Below are 11737 nucleotides of genomic sequence, written 5' to 3'. Positions count from 1 at the left end.
GGGCGTATATTGTATCGTTTGCGGTACTGGTTCCAATTAAGGATACAGATATTCCCCTAAAATTAATCACAGGCTTCCTCTTAGAGGATTACAAGTTCAATTTGCATTTCAGCAGGATTGGCCCATCCTTGACCTACTTTTGAGCTTAAAATAGGTCAAGCAGTTTTTGAAATATATTTCTGATATAGCTTATTTTGTAACTGACCTGTGTTTTGAAGATTTTATCCGTAGATTTAAAAAATATATTAGCAAATAACGATTTCAATATTCATAAATAAGTCTTTATTTGAAAAATTAAAACGTCCGAGTCGTTCAAATGTTTTCTTAGGTATTAATAGTATGCATCAAATCACAGCAAAATTTGGACTCTAAGGGTATCTTATTAGCAAACAAAGAATTTTTTTTATCATTCCGGAATAAATCACAAATAAATCATATACAATATTTGAGAGCTTCTATCACTCTTTCGATGGTGAAATCTATCACTCTTTCGATGGTGAAATCATACTTCACAAGGTGTTTTAACGAGACATTACATAAAATTGTAGTGTAATGAGCTACCTGAACGGACAATTAGGTCCACATCATATTCGCGCAAAACTTTACTCTGTTCCATTGAAAGTTTTCAATACATTATTTGAAGACGCCAAAGCTATTCTATACTTGGATTTTTTAACACCAGTATATATAGACTGAACTTTGTGATTATGAATGTTGCCAATCACAGGCGGGTCATGGGTGATGTTCCTTCCGCAGGGGTGTGATTTTTCCTCTTTTCAGAGGAAATCCTCTGATTTGCTCTATTTTCGAAAAAATGAAACACTCTGGATTTGATCTAAAGTGGCAGAAAATGATATTTTTCCAGGCAGGGTGAGGTGTTTTCCTCCCTTTTTGACCAGTTTTCCTCTGATTTCTGAGGAATTCAGTCACATCCCTGCTTCCGAATCATGCCTCCAGTTCCTTTAAGCTCTTTCCAAAGGAATAGATGCCTTCAAGATAAGCAGCAGTCTTCGTCATAAAAGAATTCAGTCTTGTATTCCAACATATTTCAAGTCTACACCTTGTATTTCTTACAAATATACTTCTACCATTTAATCAAACTTTTTAATTATAACAGATATATAAACCATCTTCTACTTAATCCACCTACGCGTTCTTGTTCTTCGTTTTCTTTCACGTGATTTATCCTCTGAATATGCATGAATTGGCCGAGTGACAGTTGTTTGTAAACACCGATTTACAACCAAATAAAGTGAAACAATGCACGACATCTCGCACAGCCTTATAAATACGCATGTGCGATAATTTCACTAATCGTACAAAGTGGACAAAATTTGTGGAAATTCGGACTATACAACTTTAACATATGCAAGAAATGTACACGTGTATATAAAATGTGGATTGGCAAAATATCAAAGAATCTTTGGTAAATTTGAAAGCATATGCATTCTCGGGAAATCAAAGATACTTTCTGCAATGTAATCTTTAAAACATTTCCCCTCTTAAGTCAATACTAATATATAAATAGATAGGCGAGTGACGAAATAAATAATTCAAATAATCAATCTGCAGTTTGTAATAATAACGGATCAAAAAAGTTGTTTTAAAGTGGACTTGTGATTGAACAGAAAATCCTGCTCAAACAGTGCGAATTTCAATCCATAATGCATCCAATATGGCATTTATTTAACATCAAAGTCATCCGATTGCTAGTATTACATACTGTATTTAATTATGATATATGAATATCGTCTTCAAGTATTTAGTCCACTTTATTTGAATAATACAAATTAATATACAGACTAGTCAAATATTAAAGTTACGATTTAGAATTTGAAGATAGAACGAGCATTTCCAATTTGAAAATAACTTCCCTGTCCAAGTAGCTACATGGCGTGCATCATTTCACAAATTAAGCTCCAGGGACGTTCAGCAATATACAATCGATTAATCCAATTGTTGTATCGAAGACAGAGAAGATCAAAGGAGTTAATGCAGAGAAAACCATTTCATTATTGTTTATGCTAATTTATTTCCTAGCAATGCTGTACATTGAAACTGATATAAATTCGATCTAAAGAGTTCTTCTTCAAGTAAAATAAAATATATTTTCAACAATTTCAAACCAGAATTGAAGCATTTGATTCTTCAAGTTTTTTTTTCTTTCTTCACTGCGTATATCAATGTATATACTTCTAAAGCAAATCAATATGGACAAGCTCAAAAGTTACACACTTTAACATGTTATCGACTTCTAATATATACATGTCTACTGTGTTACACACACCCTGTTAAAATATGCATGTGTCGGGATAATATATATTTAGATCAAAATAGCATCATCGAGACCATGGGGAAGGATATGTGTTTCTTATGTTGCTATATACTATCAGGTAATATCACATTATTTGTTTTTAGAGTTCTAAATTTCAAGAGTGAAATCATTTTCAATCGCTCGACTATAATTTTAATCAAACAAAGTCATAGAAATAACCATATTAAAAATCGAAGCATGATGTTAGAGAAAAATTAATTGGATTTCATTGACAAGTATAATTCGTAACGCAGTCACACAAAAGTCAAGGGAACAGCGTCCATGGCCAGTGAAGGGTTGCATAACCTTTAGGCCTATGCTCGGCGCTTACAGTCTTTGAGCACGGATAAATCTTTATCGTGCCACACCTGCTGTGATACGTGACCTCGGTTTTTGCGGTGTCACCCGAAGGACAGCCCGATTTAGTCTATTCTTAACAACAAGCAAGGGGTACTGAGGACCTATTCTAACCCGAATTCCCACGTGATCCTAGCATTAGAAGTGATAGTATCGGGTCTCTCGGGTGTGACCTTAGAAACGGAGGTCCTGTGCCGCAATCGGTGTTAGTACGATATAGAGAACCCACACTTCTACGACCTAAACCGCCATGCATATGCCAAAATTTGTGTCACTTCGCCCAAACCTGATGACGACTCTATGCGAGTGATATAACATCAAATGTGGCGGGAAACAAAGAAACAATTAATGCATGATTAACCTAAACATTTCACAATGCAAATTCCAATCTTCTTGTTTCAAGCGACTAGCCTTCACGTATGCTGTTGTACAAGGGTTACCGTATTACGAGTGGAAACCGGTGCACCATTCGGGATATTTGACATCTACAGTAACAGCACATTGTCAGGACACTTCAATTGGAAATACCACGGTATAGAAAACTCGCAATATAAATCTGAAATCATCAACGATTGGAATCAATCAAATATTCAACAAGTAAGTACGAAATATCAATGATTCTAAAGCATTCTCCACAGAATACACATTGTGATAGTTTGCTGTGTTTGTTTTATGCTTCCTGTTTCCTCCCCTTCCCATATAAATCAAGAGTCAAAATATAAATCAAGAGTCCAGACATTGTGTTGAAAAAATGTGAAGGACTGGTGTGGTGTCTTTTATTTTAAGTTCGCAGGGATATATCGAATCGAAATATAGATGAAAATGATTATTATTAAATACGTCGTCGATATATTTAAATGTCGAGTTGAAGGCCACAGCAAGAGATTTTTTTCTTCTCATGTTGAAGGTTTTGAATAAACTTTGCTTCATAAAAATATAAAAACAGGTCAGCTAACAAAGGAGCACAATTCATGCCCATGGGTATTCTAACAGACTGTTGGAAGAACTGATCACCATCTGGAGCTTCAGTAGGCCTCTACCAAAATGGTAAATTTCATGATCCCCAGGATAGAGATCCTGACCCAAGGGCGAAACCAAACTTAATATACAGGTGCATAGTGTTTATGTGTAAAACACTTAAATAACATTTCTTTAGTGCTATTGATACTAAATTGAAACTAAATGGATATTTCGAAAGAGCGGGTATTCCTTTACCAAAATTATAAATTTGATGATCCCAGGGGTAAGGTTTTGGTATTAGAGTGGAGCCAAAATGATAAGTTATTAAATGTGTTAACAATAGAATTTTTTTAAAAACTTATTGTACCATTCCAATTCCTTTCAATTTTGATATGAAGCATCTTTGGGACAAGGGGGGAGCACACATTGTCAATTTCAGGGCTTCTGGGGCCTTAGGGGTGGGAAAAAATATGACCATTTTTTCAAATATCTTCTTCTTTACAACCACACATGTGTAAGAAAAACTAAATACATAGTAATGTAAAGCAAGAAAACCTCTATCAGAATTGTAAATTTTATTATCCCTGGGGTAGAGGTTCTGACCCCAGGGTAGGGCCTAAACGTATTATATAGTATAAATGTGTAACACATTAAGATAAATATCTTCTTTAATGCAATTGATACTAAATTGAAAACTAAATAGATACTTAGAAGGAGTAGGTTGACCTTAACCAAAATCATAAATTTCATGATCCCATGGGTATCGGTTTGGTATCAAGGTAGGCCAAAATCATATAGTGATTATTGTCTTTATCATTTGAAAGACTTTTTTCGTTTTTGCTGTTACGGTATAAAAACTAACTGCATATTTAGGAAAAGCAAGAATGTACCAAAATTATGAATTTTGCAACCTTGGGGTTTTAATTCTAGGACAGGTCCAAATTACACATATAGTGTTAATGTTACATATATTATTTTATGTAAAACCTTTCAATTTCCATGGTATTTAAGTTTTAGGAACGCTTCTTGTTTTATACTGTTGCTAAATATTAAAATTTAGCTTTGATGTGCAGAATAGGATTTGATAGTCCTTGGCACTAGTGATGCTTTTAAGTAATACTCAGGTGACCGATAATGCCCATGTGCCTTTTGTTATTAGAAATTTTTATGACAATTGAAAACGTTAATATTTTTAAATCTACAAATAAATCTTCAACAAAAAACATGACAAATATATTTTAAAAAGAAATTAAAATGACCAAATTAGATAGATCATAAAAGTGTCTCAAGATCTGACTTATGACAATCCTAAGATACAACAGTTCCATTTCACAAAACTATCTTCACGTCAATAAATCTTAAGATAGATCTCAGGGCGTTGTTGTACTCGTACATTGTGAAATACCGTGTTTCTTTTTTATCTTTTAACTGCATGGGTGAATTTAAATGCTAAATGAAAGATTAGAGTACATCAGAATATAAATAGGAAGTTGAAGTATCACGATTTTAGTAATTTGTAATGATTTAATGTATTTATAAGATTTAATACATTGTACTTTTCTAAATTATGTTATTTTACACGTTACTTTGTATTTTAAAAGTTTTGTGTACCATTTGATTACAGAAATTGTGATACAAAGTGAAAGTATTGAATGATGTTTTACAAAAACGTCTATATTAATACACTAACCGTGAAATTCTATATAATCTCTTTCGTTACAATCTGTCGAAAATAAATATTTTCTTAACTTATTTGAATATAAAATACAATAACAGGATTGATGCGTTCGTTACAAGTTCGCAACGTCGCACTTGTTTTGTTTAACAAAATAACATACTGAATTGTTAAAAAAGGTTACGTAAACGAGGGCGTGGGTGGGTTGGGAAAACAAGAGACACAGGTAATACATGTACTTGTGCAAACTTATAACGAACGTCGCATTAATCGAATAAAACGCGTGTTCGACTATATATACTGGGCGCGAAAGCGTTCCTACGTATATAAAAAAAAAAAAAAAAGCCAATTACTGAATAAAACGAAAAATTACGAAAACCACCAAGAAGGTAGTCGTAAGATAGTTTTTGTGAAACTGGCCCCTGGTTGCTTAGTTTGGCTACGTTTAATTGAGCTTGAATATTTTGTTTGTTGTCAAAACCCTGTGATTACCCCAAGTTGAAAATTATACAAAAGAAAAGGGTGATAGAATGTAAATCTAAAATCATATATAATATGCTGTAATTACAGGTCACAATAAACATATACAGAGGAATGGAGAGAACCGCTTTTTTCATGTTCGACGGAAACGGCACAGATAGCATGAATTGGATGTCAAAGTCACGGCTTATTAGGACTTCATACACAGACCTAGATGAATCTACTGCTGACTACGTACAGATCAGGTGATTTGATTTATGAAAGATCAATTGAAAAGTAAAAGATCTAGGCTAGTGATCATGAATATTGGAAGATACCAGCTATGGATAAGCATTAATTATTCATGAATTAGTGGTATTTAAAAGCCTCGAGTGCACAGCGTTCTTTCAGAATATCAAATGAAAATTATTAATTTATTAAAAAAAAAGACAACTTTATATTTATCGCACGCTCTACTTAAACAGTAAATTGCGAATAACAGAAGGGATTATGCTTTTCTTACCCAGACAAAATAACCGATTGATTCTAAAAAATACAGACAATGTCGCCAAGAGACCGAACGCATCCTATTGCAATACCTGTACGTATTTCTATAGAGTACAATAGGCCCACAGGCCTTATCGGTCACCTGAGTACTAGTGAAAAAGTACCACTACCCCCAAGGGATATGAAATCTAGAAAAAAACATTCCTGTTCTAAATATCTAAGCTGAATTCTAATGTTCAGCAACAGTATAAAACAAGATGCGTTTTTAAAACTTCACTGCCATCAAAAGTGCATACACTGATGAAAGGCTTTACATAATATAAATTAAAGATATGACTAATTTGGACCCATCCCAGAGTCAAAACCCTGGGTTGTGAAATTCACCATTTTTTGTACATCCCTTTCTGCTTTTCCTAAGTATGCATTTATATTTTATACAGTATCAGCAAACTTAAATAAGTTCTTCAAATCATTAATTTAATTTTGATACCACCCTGAAACCAAACCCTTACCCCTAGGATCATACAATTTACCTTTTTGGTAAAACACTACCTACTCCTTCTAATAGTTTCAATTTAGTATCAATAGCACTAAAGATGTTAATTAAATGATTTACACATAAACACTATATACTAAATTTGGCCCCGCCCTAGAGTCAAAACTCCTAACCCGAGGATCATAAAATTTACAATTGCGGTAGAAGCCTTCCTGCTCTACATCATTATGCATTTAATTTTTCTTAAACATGTGCAGTTCTAGAGAGGAAGAGTTTTGAAATATTGTCAATAATGGAAAGGTGTTTGCCCTATCCCTAAGGCCCAGTGTGTGTAGGAATCCTGAAATTTATAATTTATGTCCCCCTTGTTCCAAAGATGCTTCGTACCAAATTTGAAAAGAATTGTAATGCTAGTAATCAAGAAGTTCAACATTTCTATCGTTCATACCTTTAATAACTGGCCATTTTGGCCCCACCCTAATACCCCTACCACTGGGACCATCAAATTTATAATTTTGGTAAAGGACTACCTGCTCTTTCTAAATATCCATTTAGTTTGAATTAAATATCAATAGCACTAAAGAAGATGTTATTTAAGTGTTTTACACACGGATACTTTATCGACCGCCGCGGTGGCTGAGTGGTTAGGGCGTTTGCCCCGCATGTGGAAGGCCGGAGTTCGAATCCCGGCCGCGACAGAATTAAGTCGTTAACACAGGTAGTGACAGTTCGCCAAACACTCGGCATCATGTGTGAATGTCACGGGTCCTCGGAGATGACCTTAAAAACGGATGACCCACTCACAGTAGGTGTGGTACGCTAAAGGACCCACACTGCTCAATGGCCGTAAGCGCCGAGTATAGGCTTAAATTTGTAGCCCTTCACCGGTCTTGGTGACGTCTCCATATGAGTGAAAAATTCTCGAGCGAGTTGTTAAGCAAGATACAATCGAATTAGAATAGTAGTTATTATTGATTGATTGAATATTGATTAACGTCCCTCTCGAGAATATTTCACCCATTTGGAGACGTCACCACTGGCGATGAAAGGTTGCAAAATTTAGGCCTATGCTCGGCGGTTATGGCCTTGGAGCAGGGAGGGATCTTTATCGTGCCACACCTGCTGTGACACGGGACCTAGGTTTTTGCAGTCTCATCCGAAGGACCGCCTCATTTAGTCGCCTCTTACCACAAGCAAGGGGGTACTGAGGACCTATTCTAACCCGGATCCCCTACGGAAGAAGTTAAGAATGTTGACTTGTTAACGCACGAAGACAACCAAATTGCATTAGATCACCTTAGTAACTCAGGTGACCTAAAGTCAATAATGAAAAATTTAAATTATTTGAGGTGCCTTAGTTTCATTGATTGACTTTAAAATTTAAACAGTTACGCTGAGAGACTGCAAGTATCCTACTTGAATATAAAAAGGTGAAGATAAAGATCAGTGATCAATCTCGTAACTCCTATAAGAAAAGGTGAAGATAACGAACAGCGATCAATCTCATAACTCATATAAGCGATACAAAAGAGAGAGAGTTGGGCAAACACGGACCCCTGGATATACCAGAGGTGGGATCAGGTATCTAGGAGGAGTAAGAGAGTTGGACAAACATCGGCTCTTGGATATACCAGAGGTGGAATCAGGTGCCTAGGAGAATTAAACATCCCCCTGTCGACCGGTCACACCCGCCGTGAGTCCTATATCCCGTTCGCGCCGGTAAGTGCGAAAGTTTTCCAGTTTACTTGAGGAAGGTCGATGTTCTCTTCCCAGGTACATTGTATCTGGATTCTCTCTTTCACCAATAAAAACTGGGCGCCACCAAACAACTGGAAAAAAATTGTTGAGTGTGGCGGAAAACAGTAAACAATCAATCGATCGATAGTCAAAATCAGTGTGCACATTGCCCTGAGGACATCCTATAAGCATCTTCTGTTAGTCGCAAATGTGAGTTGGGTTAATTGCATATTTTGTATGTATTGTTTAACGTCCCATTCGATAATTTTTCACTGATATGGGATCGTGGTAGCTGAGTAGTAGTGTTCGTTTCGTAACCGGGAGTCGTGAATTCAAGCCCCGCTCGTGCTAAGACATCAAAATAGGTAGCGATTGCTCCTTCGCCAAACGCTCGGCATTTAGAAGTGAAAATCACGGGTCGTTCAGGTATGCCCTGAAAAACGGAGGTCCCGTGCCGCGACACGCGTTGACACGATATAGAACCCTCACTACTACGGCGCTAAGCAGAGGCCGGGTCTACATTTGTGGTACTTCACCTACAGATGGTGCGTGATAAATCCTGGAAGGGACGTAAAGAACAATCAATCATATGTAGTATCTATCCTTCTGTGTTTAGTAAACCAGTAGTGATAAAAGAATTAGATAGGTTACATGAGGAATATGTTTTGGTTCCAGCTGACAAAGCTAGTAACAACATTGTCTTTGTTTGTAAGGCTAAATTACAACACTGTATTTTAAACGAACTTGGCATTAATTCCACTTTTGGTAATCATACTTATACTCCAACTGCCCTTTCAAAAGATGAAATTCTTCAAAACCATGCTTTAGTTTTAGACACATTTAATATTCCAGTCAATGGGTCGAATGAATATGAGTTACCGTACCTATACTGGATTCCTAAACTACATAAAAACCCTTACAAACAAAGATACATTTCTGGATCCAGTAAGTGCTCTACCAAGCCCTTATCTTTGCTCCTCACGAAAATGTTAACAGCTGTGAAGGAGAAACTTCAAACTTACTGTGCGACTACATATGCCAGAAGTGGTGTTAATCAAATGTGGATTCTAAGAAATTCTAAAGAACTTTTAGTAAACTTGATATCGCAGAATTTTCCCCAAATCAATAACATTAAAACCTATGACTTTTCAACACTATACACGAGCATTCCTCACGATAAATTAAAGACTAGACTTTTTGACATCATAGAAAGTTGCTTCTTCAACAAAAACGGAAATATTCATATCTAGTGATCAGTCATTCAAAAACATACTTTGTTAAACACCACTCTGATTCCACGCACGAGTACTCTGAAGTTGAAATAAAAAATATGCTAGAGTTCCTCATTGACAATATCTTCGTGGTCTTTGGTGATCAGGTCTTCCAACAGTCTGTTGGAATTCCCATGGGCACGAATTGTGCTCCTTTGTTAGCTGATCTGTTTTTATATTCATATGAAGCAGAATTTATTCAAAAACTTCTACATAAGAAGAAAAAATCTCTCGCTGTGACCTTCAATTCGACTTTTAGATATATCGATGACGTTTTGTCTATTAACAATGATAGCTTTCAGTCATATGTCGATTTGATATATCCCTGTGAGCTCGAAATAAAGGACACCACAGAGTCGTCCACTTCTGCTTCACACTTAGATATTTTATTGAAAGTAGACATTAAAGGCAAACTGACAACTCAACTGTATGACAAACGGGATGATTTCAGCTTCTCCATCGTCAACTTCCCATATTTATGTAGCAATATTCCATTATCACCTGCATATGGTGTTTATATATCTCAACTGATTCGATATGCAAGAGCTTGTTCTGCGTATAGTCATTTTTTTAAATGGAGGTAAGCTACTGACAAACAAGTTGATGGTACAGGGATTTCAACAGTTTCGATTGAAGTCAGCATTTCGCAAATTCTATGGTCGTTATAACGATCTACTTCGTCAGTACAACCTCGCATTGGGTCAAATGCTGTCTGATGTGTTTCATACCGATTGTTAAGCCGTCTTGGCACACTGATTTTGACTGCGGATAACTCCGTTTACCTGATCAGGATATAGGGCTCATGGCGGGTGTGACCGGTCAACAGGGGATGCTTACTCCACCTAAGCACCTGATCCCACCTCTGGTGTGTCCAGGGGTCCGTGTTTGCCCAACTATCTATTTTGTATTGCTTGTGGGAGTTATGAGATTGATCACTGTTCGTTATCTTCACCTTGCATGGAGACGTCACTATTCCTGGCGAAGGACTGCAAAATATAAGTCTATGCTCAGCGCTTACGGCCTTTGAGCAGGGATGGATCTGTATATCGTGGCACACCTGTTGTGACAAGGGGGCCTCTGTTTTTCCAGTCTTATCCGAAGGACCGCCCTATTTAGTCGCCTCTTACGACAAGCAAGAGGTATTGAGGACCTATTCTAATCCGGTTATCCACGGGGTACGGCATTTGTAAAGGACAAGGACATGTCAAATGATTATATCGATTATGTATAGAATATATAAGTATAGATTTTCATGGGGGCCAATTTTCATGAGTCTTTGAGTTACAACAAACATTGTTGATTCTACTGTGTATATTAATTAACGTACCTGGTGTTGGTTGTCTTCACATTTGGACCTCGAGATTCAACACGAAAGAGAGCTGGAAGAAGGAAGGGATTTTTCTTTTTCAATGAGAGGGAGGGGCTATGAAAAAATATATCGGGACAAGCCTACCCCTTCGACTTTTCGGTCTAGTATAGAGCTGTCGTCAAAAGGTATGTGTGGGTGGGTGGGGTGTAGAAAGAATAAAAATTACTAAGGAGTTTACAATACTGTATTTATAAACATAATTGTCTGTTTGGTATTTTTACTGAAGCAGTCTGTATATCTATTTCGGTCCAAGTTGATCCCTTTAAATTGTAAAAGTCAGCCGCTTCGTTAAACTCCAATATGAGTTATGAGAGTAATCGTTATCTTTATCTACTTCAGTATTCTATATGTTGTCAGTGATTGGATGTCCTTTCCCACATGTTGCTGTAGTTTTGTGTCAGCATCGTGCTTTCCTATTTGGTATAAACTGCTTGTGCTGTCACGTCCCGTAAGTGCGTGTGCTGCCGGGTGACTTTCACAGAACTTAACACCGGGTACCTGTAAACTGCGAAACGAAACGAAACAAACCGAAACAGATTGAAGAACAGAACTTTGTAATCAAGATAATGAAAAAAGGTATTTCAGGTCCCTG

The sequence above is a fragment of the Ostrea edulis genome, chromosome 1 (genome assembly GCF_947568905.1).
Source record: "Ostrea edulis chromosome 1, xbOstEdul1.1, whole genome shotgun sequence".
NCBI classification, from domain to species: Eukaryota; Metazoa; Mollusca; class Bivalvia; order Ostreida; family Ostreidae; genus Ostrea; species Ostrea edulis.
This window is presented reverse-complemented; position numbering follows the sequence as displayed.